This window comes from Thermobia domestica, chromosome 14, assembly GCF_964235325.1.
Source record: "Thermobia domestica chromosome 14, izTheDome1.hap1.1, whole genome shotgun sequence".
In the NCBI taxonomy this organism is placed as follows: Eukaryota; Metazoa; Arthropoda; class Insecta; order Zygentoma; family Lepismatidae; genus Thermobia; species Thermobia domestica.
This window is the reverse complement of record NC_137467.1, coordinates 98,176,881-98,195,686: the sequence shown is the minus strand read 5'-3', so window position 1 is coordinate 98,195,686 and position 18,806 is coordinate 98,176,881.

The window sequence follows — 18,806 nt, the reverse complement described above, 5'->3', positions numbered from 1 at the left end:
TTTCACTTAAAGCGTATCTAAAACATTAATACATATACCTCAATACTAACAATTGTCAGAACAGGAAATTCATCAATTAACATAGGAAATAATGCAGGGGGGTAATCGTGTCCCGGGATTAGATTACCCCCATATACACCACAACCAAATGATGTGATATTCGAAATGTTGTCCTATATTAAGTTAAACATCTTACAACACTAACTAGTTGCCCCACCACTTTAGTCCTTTCTCTTATTATACCCCTCCCACATCAAAAGCGGCAAAATAGCACTCACAAAGGAAAAATCGACGCTATTAAATCTGGTTTCACTTAAAGCGTATCTAAGACATTAATACATATACCTCAATACTAACAATTGTCAGAACACGAAATTCATCAATTAACATAGGAAATAATGGAGGGGGGTAATCGTGTCCCGGGATTAGATTACCCCCTAAAAAAACAAGCAAATCAAGTGATATTCGAAATGTTGTTCCATATTTAAGTTAAACAATTTACAACACTAATTAGTTGCCCCACCACTTTAGTCCTTTCTCTAATTATACCCCTCCCACAAGAAAAGCGGCAAAATAGCACTCACAAAGGAAAAATCGACGCTATTAAATCTGGTTTCACTTAAAGCGTATCTAAGACATTAATACATATACCTCAATACTAACAATTGTCAGAACACGAAATTCATCAATTAACATAGGAAATAATGGAGGGGGATAATCGTGTCCCGGGATCAGATTACCCCCCCCCTGAAAAAACAAACAAATCAAGTGATATTCGAAATGTTGTTCCATACTTACGTTAACCACCTTAACACACTAACTAGTTGCCCCACCACTCTAGTCCTTTCTCTAATTATACCCCTCCCACAACAAAAGCGGCAAAATAGCACTCACAAAGGAAAAATCAACGCTATTAATGCTGGTTTCATTTAAAGCATATCTAAGACATTAGTACATATACCACAATACTAACAATTGTCAGAATACGAAATTCATCAATTAACATAGGAAATAATGCAGGGGGGTAATCGTGTCCCGGGATTAGATTACCCCCATATACACCACAACCAAATGATGTGATATTCGAAATGTTGTCCTATATTAAGTTAAACATGTTACAACACTAACTAGTTGCCCCACCACTTTAGTCCTTTCTCTTATTATACCCCTCCCACAACAAAAGCGGCAAAATAGCACTCACAAAGGAAAAATCGACGCTATTAAATCTGGTTTCACTTAAAGCGTATCTAAGACATTAATACATATACCTCAATACTAACAATTGTCAGAACACGAAATTCATCAATTAACATAGGAAATAATGGAGGGGGGTAATCGTGTCCCGGGATCAGATTACCCCTCCTAAAAAAAGAAGCAAATCAAGTGATATTCGAAATGTTGTTCCATATTTAAGTTAAACACCTTACAACACTAATTAGTTGCCCCACCACTTTAGTCCTTTCTCTAATTATACCCCTCCCACAAGAAAAGCGGCAAAATAGCACTCACAAAGGAAAAATCGACGCTATTAAATCTGGTTTCACTTAAAGCGTATCTAAGACATTAATACATATACCTCAATACTAACAATTGTCAGAACAGGAAATTCATCAATTAACATAGGAAATAATGGAGGGGGATAATCGTGTCCCGGGATCAGATTACCCCCCCCCCCCTGAAAAAACAAACAAATCAAGTGATATTCGAAATGTTGTTCCATACTTACGTTAACCACCTTAACACACTAACTAGTTGCCCCACCACTTTAGTCCTTTCTCTAACTATACCCCTCCCACAACAAAAGCGGCAAAATAGCACTCACAAAGGAAAAATCAACGCTATTAATGCTGGTTTCATTTAAAGCATATCTAAGACATTAGTACATATACCACAATACTAACAATTGTCAGAACACGAAATTCATCAATTAACATAGGAAATAATGCAGGGGGGTAATCGTGTCCCGGGATTAGATTACCCCCATATACACCACAACCAAATGATGTGATATTCGGAATGTTGTCCTATATAAAGTTAAACATCTTACAACACTAACTAGTTGCCCCACCACTTTAGTCCTTTCTCTTATTATACCCCTCCCACAAGAAAAGCGGCAAAATAGCACTCACAAAGGAAAAATCGACGCTATTAAATCTGGTTTCACTTAAAGCGTATCTAAGACATTAATACATATACCTCAATACTAACAATTGTCAGAACACGAAATTCATCAATTAACATAGGAAATAATGGAGGGAGTAATCATGTCCCGGGATCAGAGTACCCCATTAAAAAAACAAGCAAATCAAGTGATATTCGAAATGTTGTTCCATATTTAAGTTAAACACCTTACAACACTAATTAGTTGCCCCACCACTTTAGTCCTTTCTCTAATCATACCTTTCCCTAGGGATGCACGCGAGACGCGAGAAGTCTCGTCTTCACTCGCAAATGCGAGACGAGACACGAGACGAGACTGAAAATTTTGTGCGAGACGCGAGACGAGACTAAACCATGCGAGACGAGACGTGAGACGAGACTCAGTTAAGTCTCGCACGAGAAGTCTCGCGAGACTTCTCGCAGTCTCGCAACATTTATGAATTACATGTAATTATATATTTAGTGATTTTACATTTATTGAATTTTCTAAGTTGAGTGTTAATGCCTACAGGAACAAAAAAGTGATTGGGGCAATAGACATTTTATGAGATTTATTATTATTCAAGGTTGATTTTCAGAATTAAAGCCTTCTTTAGTTTCTAAACATCATTAAAAAAGAAAAGCTTTGTAAATTGGAAATTTATTACAACATCGATTTAGGCCTTTATTTTGCGACACAAACACATACACGCGGGCGCGCACGAATACATGAACTTCTGTTTTTTGGTCTGGAAAGCGAATAAGACTCCCTATTGCTGCAAAATGTGATATTTCTGTTGTTTCTGTCTTTTTCACATTACTACTAGCGATTTATGTTGGGGGATGGTGGGGAAATCCCCTCTCGTCAAAGTTTATCCCGGGTCCGTCTCGCAGAAATAACATGATATTTTTTACATGGAATAAGTATTTTCTTTCTATATATTTATCAAAAACATCCCCCTCTAGTTTGGAAGTTTAATTCAAACACTGGTTTGGTAGGATGGCCCTATAGGTTTGATGCGAGATGGTAGGAATGGCCCTATATCTGTCAGTAATTTCATTTTCTAGATCTGGCAACACTATATAAGTTGAAAGCGAAAGTTGATAAAATGCGATAATGCAACATTGCTACAAGCGCGAACGAATCAAAAGAATTGGGTCGTATTGTGTTGTGAGGAGTTCTTTTGTTGTCTAAGAGCGCTTTTGGCGGTATAAAAACATCTTTATAATGGAAAATCACCCTTCAAGGAAACGACCAAAACGTGTAAATGTTGATAGTGGCGACGATATTTTAGAAGAGCCAAATATTGCTGGAGACCACTAAGCTGGAAAACAATGTTGGATCCAGCAACAATTTATGCTGGTTTTGCTGTAAATTATGCTATTAACCCTTTGGGGATCCCATGGTACAATCTGTACCATACGGGATGTTTCATGGTACATTGCGTTATAACTCTCCTATTTGAGTTTTTTCGTCCGTTTTTTTTTTCATGTCCAGAGGCATTCTAGAAGACCTTACGTATGGTTTCACACCTTCCTGCGTCGAGACATAGGAGGTGATGACGTCATAATTCTAAAATATATATTTTCTTTTAATATTGCGGGGCCGGTCTATGTTCATTATTTTTTGGCGGGCTTATTTTTACAAGATTGAAATTTTGCACAAACATTCAGTCCACCGAGTAGTATTTACCAGATTATTTTTTCAGATTTCTGCGTTAAAACAGGGGGGGGATCCAAAGGGGCGAAAAGTTGAAAAAAAGGATACCTATTTTACCAAAACATCAATTTCTTCGCGATTTTCCCACCTTAGATACATGATGGATACAAGTGAATGGTACCGCCTGAAAGGCAGTTCTATTCTGAAGAGAATGATGTGCGACACATGACCCTAGGGTAATTAGGGAAGTGTCAGGGAATTTTTATGAAAATATACTTCTGTATAAGGGAATTTTGGACATTTTCGGTATTATTTTTTGCGGGCTTATTTTTGCACCTAGAAGATTGAAATTGTGCACAAACATTCAGTCCACCGAGGAGTATTTACGAGATTTCTTTTCGTACTTCTGTGTTAAAACATGGGGGTACAAAGGGGCTAAACGTTGAAAAGGAAAATTTTTACCAAAAAATCCCTTTCACAGGATTGTCTCGCCTTAGATACATGATGGAGACTAGTGAATGGTACCGCCTGAAAGGCAGTTCTATTCTGAAGAGAATGATGTGCAAACAATGATCCTAGGGTAATTAGGAATGTCTCAGGGAATGTTTAAAAATGTCCCTCTGTATACGGGAATATGGGACATGGTCGGTATATATATATATATATATTGGCGGGCTTACTTTTGCACCTGGAAAATTGGAATTGTGCATATCTCTGCGTTAAAACAGGGGGGTCCAGAGGGGCTAAAAGTTGAAAAAAAAATATTTAGACCCAAAAATCCCTTTTTTGGGATTTTTCCGCCTTAGATACATGATGGAGACATGTGAGTCATACCGCCTGAAAGGCAGTTCTAAGCTGAAGAGAATGATGGGCGAAACATGACCCAAGGGTAATTGGGGATGTCTCAGGAAATTTTTTACCTGAGATCATGGTGTGTTACTGTAAATTGGGGCATGGTGGGAATTCCTGATAAAATTTCTTCCGCCCTTACTATTCAAGATAGAAACTTGAAATTTGGCACACACATTTGTATACCAAGTACTATTTATCAGATTTTTTAGATGAGTACGTTCACACAGGGCCGCTCCAGAGGGGCCCAAAGTGCGAGAAAAAAATTCCCTCCGTAATTGTTCTTTGACATCATTTTTCCCGCTTCTGGTATATGGTATGATCATGCAAGTGGTACCATTTGAAAGCCAGCTTCATTCTGAAGAGAAAGAGGTATGAACCATGATCCTAGGATAAATAGTGACGATGCAGTAGCTGCTTGACTGAAAGTCTAAAAAATAGCCCAAAAAGCCGGGTACCGGAAAGGGTTAATTTGACGAAAATTAATGGTCCAGGAATCAAATTCCAGCACAACTTTTCTTTTAATTTGGAGCGGAGGGGACACAAGTTCGGATACCATGTTGAACTTTAGGTTCCGTCTCCTTAGAATGTTATGAACATTCATCCCATGGAAAGCAATGGCAAACCACCAATGATTCAGCTTGCCAAGGGACTTTTAGGTTAAATACCTGCCTTCGGACAGAATATCACATCATTCATTAATAGCCATAGAATAACACATTGCAAAATTTTTACCAGAATATATGCGAGATTGCGAGACCATGCGAGAAAGTCTTGCGCGAGACGCGAGACGAGACTCACAATTTTATGCGAGACGCGAGACGAGACTTCACATTTGCGAGACGAGACCAACATTTGAGGCTGCGAGACGAGACGAGACTTTTCCATTTCTCGTCTCGTCTCGAAATCGACTCTATTAAATCTGGTTTCACTTAAACCGTATCTAAGACATTAATACATATACCTCAATACTAACAATTGTCAGAACACGAAATTCATCAATTAACATAGGAAATAATGGAGGGGGGTAATCGTGTCCCGGGATCAGATTACCCCCCCTAAAAAACAAACAAATCAAGTGATATTCGAAATGTTGTTCCATACTTACGTTAACCACCTTACAACACTAACTAGTTGCCCCAGCACTTTAGTCCTTTCTCTAATTATACCCCTCCCACAACAAAAGCGGCAAAATAGCACTCACAAAGGAAAAATCAACGCTATTAATGCTGGTTTCATTTAAAGCATATCTAAGACATTAGTGCATATACCACAATACTAACAATTGTCAGAACACGAAATTCATCAATTAACATAGGAAATAATGCAGGGGGGGTAATCGTGCTCCGGGATCAGATTACCCCCATGTACACCACAACCAAATGATGTGATATTCGAAATGTTGTCCTATATAAAGTTAAACATCTTACAACACTAACTAGTTGCCCCACCACTTTAGTCCTTTCTCTTATTATACCCCTCCCACAAGAAAAGCGGCAAAATAGCACTCACAAAGGAAAAATCAACGCTATTAATGCTGGTTTCATTTAAAGCATATCTAAGACATTAGTACATATACCTCTATACTAACAATTATCAGAAGACGAAATTCAGCAATTAACATAGGAAATATTGGAGGGGGGTAATCGTGTCCCGGGATCAGATTACTCCATATAAAAATACAAGCAAATCAAGTGATATTCGAAATGTTGTTCTATATTAAGTTAAACATCTTACAACACTAATTAGTTGCTCCACCACTTTAGTCCTTTCTCTAATTATACCCCCCTACAAGAAAAAGCGGCAAAATAGCACTCACAAAGGAAAATTCAACGCTATTAATGCTGGTTTCACTTAAATCATGTCTCCGGCATTGGTACTTATATCTGTATATTAACAACTATCTTAATACCGTGGTTGAAAAGAAACAAGTTTAAAAAAGAAAAAAAAAAGAACGTTTTTTTATGTTTGCTTGTACTTTGTTTTAAACAAAAATTATGCTTAAAATGTTTATTTTGTTTAAAACAATAATCTAAATAGGCATATATATTACATCTTTACACGCTGACAGGTAGGGATGGGCACGAGCGAGTTCAAGCGAGTTTTCTTTGAAACTCGACAAGACTCGTAACAGATATATTTTAACTCGACTCGAGAACTCGGCTGGAAAAAATTTGTGTGTAGTTTCAAGTACTCTTTTCAATTATCCTACATATAAAATATAATTACCAAGTTACTACTAATACTACAAATTATTATTATTATTGTTATCATAAGAACACCGTGCATAAACATGAAAAATAGGCGGTTTGTATCTGAATACTAAATACAAATTGAATGCCGACCTCTGTAACAGTGTTTCTTTCAGAAAAACGTTCCGGGGGCACACTTAGTATTCAGAGGGACACATTATTTTTACACGGTACAATTCTATTTATTATTATAATACAGACGTATTATTTCGGTTTCCTCCAGGGAAGGGGGGGCAAGCTCAGAACTCCACGAAGTAGTGCTCCCGCAAAACTGGAAGAAGCACTGCTCAGTTTATTTAGTATTATTGTATAACATTTAAACTGCCTACTTTCCTAAATTATCATATGAAAACAACCATCATTTTTTATAAGCAGAGCAAAATATGAAATTTCAATTTTTAAACCATGCCGCACACAATAATAAGAACAATAGTTCTAATGTCTCATGGTGTGTTGAATCGAAATGGTGTGTTTTAATATTTCATATTTGATAATATTTTCATATTTAGTAAAAATCTTCATATTTTGTATGCTGTTTGCCTAAACTTATCTCCAGCTTCGTTGATCTCAGTGACGACTCACCTTAAAGGATAAGAGAACTTGTCACATGTACTGTGCGTCTAAGACTTTGAATGTGGCCTAAAGAAAGAACTAAAATTAACAGAGAAAAACAGATAGTTCAAGCGAGTGTAGTAAGGTTCTACCATTCGACTCAACTGGTATATGTGTATGGCGTAGGAGGCCCGGGTTCGATTTCCGGCGGGAGTTCATGTGGTTTGGATTCCACATTAATCAGTAGGTCCCGTCTCACATAGCCTTGCTGCTGAAAGGGACGTTAAACTCAAAATCAACTCAACCGGTATATTTGTATGTTTATTTGTCCAACTTTTCCATGTTAATACCAGAATGTAACATCATTTTTTAAAAACTCCCTAATCGCGAAATCTCTACCATAGCTGGAAAACTATAAGTGCTCAATCTTTTTGCATTATAATGGGTTTTGTCACAAATGTTCGCACTGTTCTTAAGGATTACACAAAAATTATAGATAATTCTCTGTATAATAAGAGGAAACTGGAACTGGGCTGTACTATAAGAGGTTTTTCTCCTTTACCGGCAAATCACAAAAGGCGAGCATATTTAGTTACATCAAACCATGAGAATTCAAAAGGGGATGCGAAAATTTGTATTTCCAACCTCCTCACTAATCTTGGAATTGATCAAGTAATGTAAAAACATTACATTTACAATTTCATTGTTCAGGAAACTCTTGTTTATATGTCTGGTTCAAACAACATATACACATATGCAATTCCACAAGACATGTATACATTAAATTCATCGAAAATTGGCAAAGAAATTTTAGTATTAATTTTGAATTTCGAAATGTTTCGAAAACTGTAGAAAAAATGGTGGCGCGACATATAAGCATCAAAGCATCAAAATTTCACAAGGCAATATATATATATATATATATATATATATATATGTATATATATATATATATATATAATATATATATATATATATTTCTTGCACTGAAAGTTGGACAACTCTAACCCGGAAAAATATTGGCTCATCATCTATCAGTTGTCCAAGTGTCAGTTACTTATGACATTTGCTGCAGGGTAATTAAAATGTTGCCAATATCCTGCATTTGATCTATTACTATACTGTATATATTACCTCGTACATTTTGTCTCAACTCGAAATTCGAGACGTCTCGTTTCGAATTTCGAGTCGACTCGAGACAGGAATACATTTTGGACTCGAGACAGCGTTTTCTCGAGACGAGTGGAGACAGTCTTAAATCTCGACTCGACTCGACTCATGCACATCCTTACCGAGAAGTGACCCTAGCCAACAGCTCATCCCAGCCGAGGTGGCTCCAGCCGATGGCATCCCAATTGATCCGGCTAGAGCCGATGGCTCAATTGAGTGTAACCGAACGGAGTTCATGCCTCACACTAACCGAGACCACTGGAGCCATCGGCTCAGTTGAACCGAGTGGATGGATTCGTTTCAACTGAGCCCTCTCGAGTCGATGGCTTACCTACGCCAAGTCAAACTGTGTCGATGGCTCATCCCAACCGAGCCAGTTCGACCTATCGGCTCAGTTGAGCCAAGTCAATCGCTCATCCCAACCGGACCGGCTCAAATCATCGGTTCAATTGAGCCGAGCCGATGGTTCATCCCAAGTAAGCAGGCTCGAGCTGTTCACTCAGTTGAAGAGAGCAGAGGCAGTTGACATCATTACCTGGGTTGGGATTCTGTTTGGGCTCGAAAGTTCGACCGTCCAAGTCTCAATCTAGATGGTAAGAACTATAGTACATACTTATATTGATGCTCACGACATTTGAGGCTGTCTTGTTATAAAATCTATTGTCGTCTCGTTATCGAAGCGAGACGAGATGCGAGTAGCGTCCTATGTCGTGAGCAACACTAAAAGTATTCCACATTACTGCTTACATTTCAAATACATTTCACTTTCCAGTCCAATCATTTAATCAGGCCATGTTTTCAAAACGAGCTAAAACGAGCTGAACGAGTGAGCCATTTATCAAACTCGACTCTACTCGAAACTCGACCTCAAAAGAGTGACTCGGCTCGTAACTCGACTCGAGAAAATTACCTTTGACTCGACTCAAAACTCGAATGTAATTCGAGTCTAGTTCGAATCGAGTCGAGTTTTAGCTCGACTCGTGCCCATCCTACTCACAGGTATTGCTTGCCATCTATATTCAACCACTAGATCAAATTTCGGGAACGTAGTATCCACTCTTTTTAATATCTTTCTTCTGTTAATCTTTTCTTCAGACATCTTCAAGTTGTCTGTAAGTTTGGATTGTCGGAGATGACCAGAAAAGGAAACATATTCTTCATTTCTGCACAAATATCTACGGATTTTCTTAAGAACTAATGCAAAAACATGTTGGGGGTAACATCAGACATAAAAACTCATGTACCACCTCATATAATAGTAAAACTTATGAGAACTGTATTATTATATTGCGAGAGAACATGCAATTTTCTCTATGTCAAGAGAGATAGCTACACTTATAAACAAAAATAATTATAGATAAAAATATATTTTTTTTCTCGTCGTTATATAAAAAACCCTATATTTTCCCGAAATGGGGGAAAACCGGCTTTAAACTCAGGGAAAAACCTAAAGATATTTTTCCGGTTTTTCGCCATCACTAGCTCGAATATAGCAAGTGGAAATAACACTTTCTGATTTTGATGCTTAGGACAGTGATTTGAACATTTTATTTGATAATGCAAATTGAACAAATGGAATCAGTGGTACGTTTCTTGCAATGTATCCCTTGTAATATTATGTAATGTATCCCCTGATGTAGTGTGTTAGTTTACAAACCTGACAGAGAAGTCGTAGCTTGTTTGCTTACGTTTTACATATTCATTTCATAGGTGCAAAACCCTGACGTTGTGCTACTAGAAAAACTGTAACAATTATTGTGTTGGCAACACTGCTTTACTGGTGAGATTCTCTATAGTGTCCAATAAACGTCCCTCACAATGTCTATCTTTTCGCGGAAACAAAATTTGAAAAAAAAAATCGCCATTCCAAGGATAATCGGGATAGAATTATAAAAGATTAATCCTGAATTCATTGGAATACTGAAGTATTCCCCACTCTTCCCCCTTCTTCCCCAATTTTCTGCACCACCACCAAATTGCTTTTAGAAGCCTTCTTTGTACAAACACTACACTGTACTAAGTTGCTATTGATCTGTGATACTTTTTCTACAAAAACAAGTAAAGTAAGTAGGTCATACTTACCGACATAAATAAAAATTGGTAACTAAAACAATTCCAAATATACAGTTTGCAACACTGTACTTAAAAACCTCGTAATAATAGAGAATAAAAATATATGAAGTCTTACACATCTCAAATTCGCATCAGTCAAAATAAATTACTTTTCGTGACAAATAATGACTTCTATGCTGTAGGAATCAGAGACTCCCACTTTCCGTTGCTTATCCACGTAACCCAAAAGTACCTTGGTGTTCCTAGGGTTAATATACAGGTATGTGTACCAATGACGAAGATATGCTTTACGTGAAACCAGCATTAATAGCGTTGATTTTTCCTTTGTGAGTGCTGTTTTGCCGCTTTTTCTTGTGGGAGGGGTACAATAAGAGAAAGGACTAAAGTGGTGGGGCAACTAATTAGTGTTGTAAGGTGTTTAACTTAATATAAAACTAATTTCAAATATCACTTGATTAGCTTGTTTCTTTATATGGAGGTAATCTGATCCCGGAACACGATTACCCCCTTCATTATTTCCTATGTTAATTGCTGAATCTCGTCTTTTGACAATTGTTAGTATTGAGGTATATGTACTAATGCCTAAGATACGCTTTAAGTGAAACCAGCATAAACAGCGTCGATTTTTCCTTTGTGAGTGCTATTTTGCCGCTTTTCTTGTGGGAGGGGGTATAATAAGAGAAAGGACTAAAGTGGTGGGGCAACTAGTTAGTGTTGTAAGATGTTTAGCTTAATATAGAACAACATTTCGAATATCACTTGATTTGCTTGTTTTTATATGGATGTAATCTGATCCCGGGACACGATTACCCCTCCATTATTTCCTATGTTAATTGCTCAATTTGGTGTTCTGACAATCGTTAGTATAGAGGTATATGTACTAATGCCTTAGATACGCTTTAAGTGAAACCAGATTTAATAGCGTCGATTTTTCCTTTGTGAGTGCTATTTTGCCTCTTTTCTTGTGGGAGGGGTATAATTAGAGAAAGGACTAAAGTATTGGGGCAACTAGTTAGTGTTGTAAGGTGTTTAACTTAAATATGGAACAACATTTCGAATATCACTTGATTTGCTTCTTTTTTTAGGGGGGTAATCTGATCCCGGGACACGATTACCCCCCTCCATTATTTCCTATGTTAATTGATGAATTTCGTGTTCTGACAATTGTTAGTATTGAGGTATATGTATTAATGTCTTAGATACGCTTTAAGTGAAACCAGATTTAATAGCGTCGATTTTTCCTTTGTGAGTGCTATTTTGCCGCTTTTCTTGTGGGAGGGGTATAATTAGAGAAAGGACTAAAGTGGTGGGGCAACTAATTAGTGTTGTAAAGTGTTTAACTTAAATATGGTACAATATTTCGAGTATTACTTCATTTTCTTTTGTTTTATTTGGGGGGTAATCTGATCCCGGGGGTAATCTGGTCCCGCGTTATAGCCAGGATATATTTACCCCTTAGTACAGTTTTACCGGGGGTAAAATGATACCGTTACACCAGTACCATTTTCCGATACAAACGCAAAAGAAAAGCTCTTTAAGGATTTTTTCATTTTTGTGCCTCTACTTGGAGTTCTGCTTTCTACGTTTCATTTTTATTTATTCTGCGCGTCGTTTTCTTCTCTCTTCAACTCTATCACACGTTTTCTCCGTGACTTCTCCTGCTCAATTCTGGCTTTTTCTTTAAGTTTCTATCCAGTATAGAGTTGGTATTGTTCAGATGTAACAACTGCAGGAACATGTTCTTCTTATTTCTTTTGGAAAACTTCGATTTGCGCGTGGGCCAAAAGAGAGCAGTTTTGAAAGGAGCTGGAATATCAGGATCAGACCATACTGAATTGTGCGATGTAGCTGAGGAAGTAAATGCTGTTGGTTCTGAATTGTTGGTTTCTGTTGTTTCTCAAGAGGTGTCCCCTGTATGAAATTCCGTCATCAAGGAAGCTTGCTTACAGCTTCTGGATTTCTGGTTGTTTCTGTAAATGCAGAAGAATATTGACCAGGCATGGGCATTGTTTCAGAGAATTGGAAAAAAAATGACACGTCACTGCTGCGGGATTTACGGTCTGACGAGGACCCAACTCTTTGAAAGATTCTTCCGAATCTGCTTGTGTTGGATTTGGCAAAATATTGTCATGGAAAAGTGCAGGAATTTCTTGGAAAAGTTGAACATCATTCATATGAGATACATCTTCGGTTTGCACTGACTCCTTGAAGCTTTGTGACTTTAATTCCTTCCATAGATAAAACAGAGATGTATCATCGTTGGGCTCATTCCATGGTTGCAAGTCCTCCAAACAACGTTTAAATGGTAATAGCTTTTCTCGTGAAATTTGAGACTCAATTACAGCTGTTCTGAATTTGCTCGTTGAAATGCCATTTATTCGGCATAAGACAAACATTTATTTGACATTTTTTCCCTTTGGTGGCCCCGTGCCGTTGGTAGGGCCCCTTCAGGAGTTTACATTTTAATTGTATTTTCGGCTTTTAGGCAACTGTGGCTAAACACGAGGAACGAAAATGGTGTGAAGTATTGGCCCCATTCGTATAGAACGTATAAAAAGTTGTATAGGACCAATTTCTAAAATAAAATCTCGAGATTTTTCCGTTGGAACTCGGACATGGAAATAAATGGCTCATTTCTAAACTGCGGTGTCTAATTGAGCTGTTTGTTATGTCTGTTTCTGACTTCCACCGGACAAATGCCGGGATGTTATCTTACGAATACGCCCTATACAATTTTTTGCCAATATCCCACACCATTTCATGCCTTACGTTCACCCAAAGTTGCCGAAAATAAAAGAAAATATCATTCACATTTTGGACTCTTTAAGGGACCCTTCCAACGGAATAATGTCGAATAGGAAATTACGCCAGATACATTTTTGTCCTCTTTTAGCCTCTAGAATCACCTCGTAAGCGTTGTAGTAGTTATTTTGAATCACCCCGTATATACGAACTGGAAAGCGGAAAGTGTCCATAATTGGACGAAAGTTGTTAAGCTACACCAGTAGTACACACCCACTGTCCATTCCTGGTAAATGTCACAAGCTATCAGTTTCTTTGAGCCACTTTATTCATATAGCCGTCATGGTACTTTTGTAGTGGACATTTGTGTTATTGAGACATTTTCCAATTCTACCAGTAATGGACAGAGGGTGTCCAACATTGGTAAATAGCACATTTATCTTACCAGTCATGGACACCCCCAATATTGACGGTACAAGTTTATTAATAAACATTTTCCCCACACGTATGCATTTCCTATACAAATATTAGTGCGTAGGAAAACACACACCTTTCATTTTATTCATAGCTTTACTATAGTAGAGCTGCCAAGTGATTTCCTAGCTTATTCACCTTCTTAACAAATGTGAAAACAAGTGCGTGCAATCGACACCACGACTTTCCTACAACTGCAGAGTCCGAAGATCTAGCAGACGACAGTTGAACGATATTGAGTGGAACCAGTATATCACGGTACAACCAGTAAACAGTATATAATTTCCAACACAATGCAAACTTCCCTGCGTTAGTGAATGTCTTATTTTTCACACATTTCCGCCGAAGTGTCCATTACTGGCGGCAAATTTATCCATGTCCATGACTGGGGTGTTTATCTTATATTGGAAAAGTACGATCACATATATTCAACTACCATATATGTAATCTACATGAACATTTTATGTAGGATATTCACACGATATGAGTTATTATTTATAGCAATGTAAGAAGAAAAAGTCACTGTATACAAGCAAGTTAGATGAATTGTGCTGGTACTTATTGGAGGTTTGTGCTGCTAACTACTGCACTGAGAAAAAAAATTGTACGTGGCGTACTTAAAAAGATAGGTTACATGCGTAATTCCTGTAGTTTTTGGACTTAACGTACAGCAGACGTATAACTGAAAACGCATGTTTTATAATACTTTCTGTATAAGTGTTCCATCTATACGTACTTTCTGTATGAAACAATAGAGGCGGTCCGGATCTCACATACAAATGGACGTATATAACATATAGCTGACAAAGGTAACATAAGTATATGCATGTTGTATACGGAAAACTGTTAGATTTCAGACATCCTGCAACGGCATGATGTAACACCTAAGGGCAGTGTGTATGTAGCATACGGATAAGGTATGCTCCGTACTGATTTCTATAGTAAGCAAGAGGATACCGTATATTTGTACAATATACCGCTGTCCAGAGAACGGATTTTTCTCTGTGTGGAGGTTACTTCTAATTCATACTCACTTTAGAATTCTTATTTCTCACCATTTATTACACATTTAACATGAAGTGAGGATAAAGGTTGACCAGCAGAAACCTCTATTTGGCATAATCAATACATTTTAAATTTGATTAGGCAAGAGAGAAGCCCAACAAAAATGACATGGTGAGTTATGAGGTATATATTGTATCAAACAAAAGGTCCACTTCATAATTTTGTGGTGAGCTGATACAAATTTCTGCTAGGCTATTTTCATACGTCGTCAATTTTCTGACTAACGGTTGACCAAAATTATTTGTTAGAGTTTAGTGTTTCCTTTCAGCACCGAGAACGTGTGAAACTGCACATACTAATTACTTAAAATGGAGTCCAAGCCACTTCCCAGTTTTATAGCGAAAACAGATATCACAAGAAAGGATCGAACCCGGGAATCACAGCATAAAATTGTGGGTGTTAATGAGCCACTAATAAGCATTAGCGTTATTCATTTATCATGGTACAAGCAAGATTCTGGTACATTTATTTTATTAAACAAATTATATTAGTTTGATTAAATAAATGTCATACGAGTATGAGATTGTGATTTAGGTTTTCGAAAAATCAGCAGGAACAGATCTGCTATTTCCAAATAATGCGGTATGGAAATTCAGTATTTGTTTATAAAATTTAAAAATACAAACTCAACTTACATTTTATATATATATATATATATATATATATATATATATATATATATATATATATATATATATATATATATAGGTCTATATATATATGTGTGTGTGTGTGTGTAGAGGGCGATTTTTCTAAAACTCACGGATTTCATTTGGGTCTAGAATTTCTAACTGAAATCCGATTTTCATGCGATTTGTGGCAAATGATCAAGGAAGGATGGGACGTTTATGCGACTATACTTACTGCTTTAAATTCATCAAAGGTAATATTGACCACGTCCAGGAAGCCAGCAAATATTCGCCAGTGTACCTTACAAGTGGAATGAGGTTTTCGATTTTTAAAGCGAAATTGCAGAATACAAATTAAGTGTGAGTGGTAACATCCATAAATCACATGTTGAAAAGCTGTAGCCGGTTTTTTGCCATAAACGACGGAGAAATTTTTTGGGTGACCTAAGGAATCGATAACTGACATTTTCCAGAACACCCGCCTGCAGATTCCGATACTTCCCTGTTTCACTCAGAAGTGATTCTATTTCATCCAATTTATTCACTAGCGATCATATTATGTTACTATCTGGGGCAGAACTTGAGGAAAATTTGTTTCTAAATGCCTTTTGCGTGGCAACAAAAGATCCCTTTCTCCAAAAGCTTTTAACGATAAACTCATGTTGTTCCAAAAAGCACATTAGTCTCACTGTGCCCTGATCATACTCACACAGAAGCACAGAACTATGCAGCACAATTCCCAATATATCGGCTCAGTTTCCTGTTGTTTTTTAACCTTAGTGAGGTTGGCATCTAACGATGAAAACTCAAATTTCAACACTGCACCGCACCTCATTCCAATTGTTAGGTACACTGGCAAATATTTGCTGCTTTTCTTGAGGCGTGGCCGATATTATCCCGGTTGAATTTAAACTAGTAAACATAGTTCCATGAATCTCCCATCCTTCCTTAATCATTTGCCACAAACCACATGAAAATCGGACTTCAGTTAGAAATTCTAGACCCAAATGAAATCGGTGAGCTTTAAATATTACCCTATATACAAGAAGAGAACTTTAAATGAACCAAAAGAATGAAAGCTCAGACGGCAATAAGAAATGAAAATGTCGAATAAAAATATTTTCATATTGCTTAATATATATATATATATATATATATATATATATATATATATATATATATATATATATATATATATATATATATATATATATATATATATATATATATATGTGTGTGTGTGTGTGTGTGTGTGTGTGTGTGTTCAAAATAATTAGTAAATATCATTGGTCATTAATTGGTTGGCTAATAACTACTTGTGCAAACCCACATAATTAGGAACATAAAGTTATTCGATTGATGTAATGATGGATTCTGGTATATTAAACATTATGTGAGTTGATGAGATTATTTGAGGCTATTGCCATGAATATGATGAACATAGACGAAAACACAATACGAAGAAATTAAAATAATGTAGTGCGATTGTATGTAAAGAATGACTCCTGAAAGCATCAACATGATTATGGTAATAAATAGGATTACTGACGGATTTCAATAGTGGAAATTGAATATGGTAGTCATAGCGATTTGCTAATAAGATTAGAGAAACGATTAGCTTTATTTAAAAGCTTTAGTCCATCAATCACAAGATTGAGAACAAATGTCAAAATATTTACTCACGGATGTCAGAATATTAGCAAAATTAAGCGAGTACGTTTTCATATTTGGACCATTCTATACGACAACAATAACATTTTGTTAGAACTTTGTGTTCATTTGATACATAGCCTCCAATCTTTGACATAGAACTAAATAAGAAAAATATATTTACTAAAGCTATGTTGTTGATATTTACGTGCTTCTTTAAGGGGTTCAACTTAATTGTATTTCTTGGAACGAAATAAATGGTTAATAATAAAACGGTAAAAAGAAGTAAAATTAACCACAGTTTTGAAATTTAACCGCTTAACGGTTTTACCCGAATTATTACGTTCAAGGGTAATATGTAAATCTGGATTATCCCGAGTTATTACGTTGAAACTATATTTTTCCGTTCGAATCTGAATTTAAGCTAAATATTTCGTTGTGAGAAGAAAAGGTGCATGCAGCAAATCTTAACAAGCAAATTAACCGTCTTTTGTTTTGGTTTATTGACTTTGAAAATAGATCGTGTTAGCACGCATTTATGATAGATTAAAAATATGAAATAAAAAAAATATATGACCTTTTCGGAACGTTTCTCTAAAATAAATTCGACCGTTAAGCGGTTAAGCGTGCCAGTCTTTAAAAAATGTTCACTCACTCATCTTCCAAACGCTTATGTTCTTATCCAATTCGGGTGTTAAATCAAACTTTAGTCTTCTTTGCAAACTCTGATCTTTGTATCAAGCTGAAGTATTAACATTTCCTAGATATTTTACTAGAATATAATCTTTAAGTGAAAAATGGATAACCAGTTTCTTTTAACAAAATTATATTATAAAATAACAAAATGATTTTAGGTTATATTTTAAAAATGATTTCCTTTTAAAAATTTATGTTTATGAATATGGTGTATACTTTCTTTACGTTTTGATAATTACCCTTTTTGTTCCTCTTGAAATTGATCATCGACAAAAGAATTCAATTATCTCTTCCTAGCTTTAGAATAATAAGTTTGCGTTAGCTTTATAAATCTGTTTTATTTTTACTAAAGGTATGACGTGCTGTCATTGGGCCCTAAAAAAATCTCTGTTTTGAGGTTGAAATTAGTCAACTATAATTAGAGAATTTGCTATCATCCAGACAATAAAAGAGCAAGTTTCATTGTAAATGTTAGGAAAAGTGATTCCTATAGCGATAGATAGTTTCTTCCTATGGGTAAACTCTGTCAAGGATAAAGATTGGTATTTATTCACCCTACTTTCAAGCTCACTTGCCTTACTTCAATTCTGCGCGATAACATTACTATAGTTAAGTAAATCTACATTAACAGTAAATGAATTTATATTCTAAAAGAAGAGGATGATTTAGTTGTAATTTTGAGTTTCTTACAAGAAGAGAACCTTAAATGATTCAAAAGAATGAAAGCTCAGAAGGCAATAAGAAATGAAAACGTAGTATAAAAATATTTTCATATTGCTTCAAACATATTTTGAAGAAGCAGTAGTTTTATAAGGCAAAATCTTATTTTTCCTTTAAGCAAAACACTCTCTCTTT